The sequence below is a fragment of the Sprattus sprattus genome, assembly GCF_963457725.1.
Source record: "Sprattus sprattus genome assembly, chromosome: 19".
NCBI lineage: Eukaryota > Metazoa > Chordata > Actinopteri > Clupeiformes > Clupeidae > Sprattus > Sprattus sprattus.
Genome location: NC_137917.1, coordinates 16,905,913 through 16,906,774, shown reverse-complemented (window position 1 = coordinate 16,906,774; position 862 = coordinate 16,905,913).

Genomic DNA, 862 nt, shown 5'->3' with positions numbered 1-862 from the left:
TCCCCCACGGGCCCCATCCCCTACACCCCTGCCCCTCCCCCCCTGTCTGGCCCTCACCTGAGCTGGGGGTCCTCACCTACCTACCCCTCCCCCCACCCTGGGCCTCCTGTCTGACTGTCCTGATCTCTGTGAAGAATCGGTTGCTTTTCCCTGCAGTAACACAGCTGACAATTACAGGACGAGGAGGAGGAGAGAGAGGGAGAGAGAAAGAGGGAGAGAGAGGGAAAGAGGGAGAGCTAGAGAGAGAGAGAGAGAGGGAGAGAGAGGGAAAGAGAAAGAGAGAGAGAGAGAAAGAGAGACGGTTGACAGTAAATTAACAAATAAGTCATAATGCACTCAGAAATCCACTCTGGGAGAGGTTAGACCGCTTCCCTTCTCTGATCCAGGGTCCTCGGGGGAGACTTTAGGTGAAACTTGTTTGTTGTTGTTGTGTGAAAACTAATGCGAACATGTGGATGTTGTTTGGATGTACCACGTACACAGAAACACATGGCTTAAGTCATGTTAGTCACCCAATAACAACCCTTAAAATAGTGTCTGACACACGCAGTATGTGTGCAAACTCGTGTCTTCCATATCAAACAGGGTTTTATCACCACGTAAGTACTCGAAATGAATAAAGAGACGCCACAAGAACAATCTTGTGTACAAAATCAACTAGTTTATCATGCAGATGCCACACATCTTCTGAAAACAAAAACAACGTATCCTCCATCAAAGGCACCCAGCTGTGTTTTCCCTGTCTCTGTCTGGTTCACAACATAAGCAGTTCCCTCTCTTTCATCCTGGAATTCTCCTCCGGGAGAGGAGCGCTGCAGAGGAGTCTCCAGTGTTACTCTCTTTTCATCCGAAGCAGTGATTT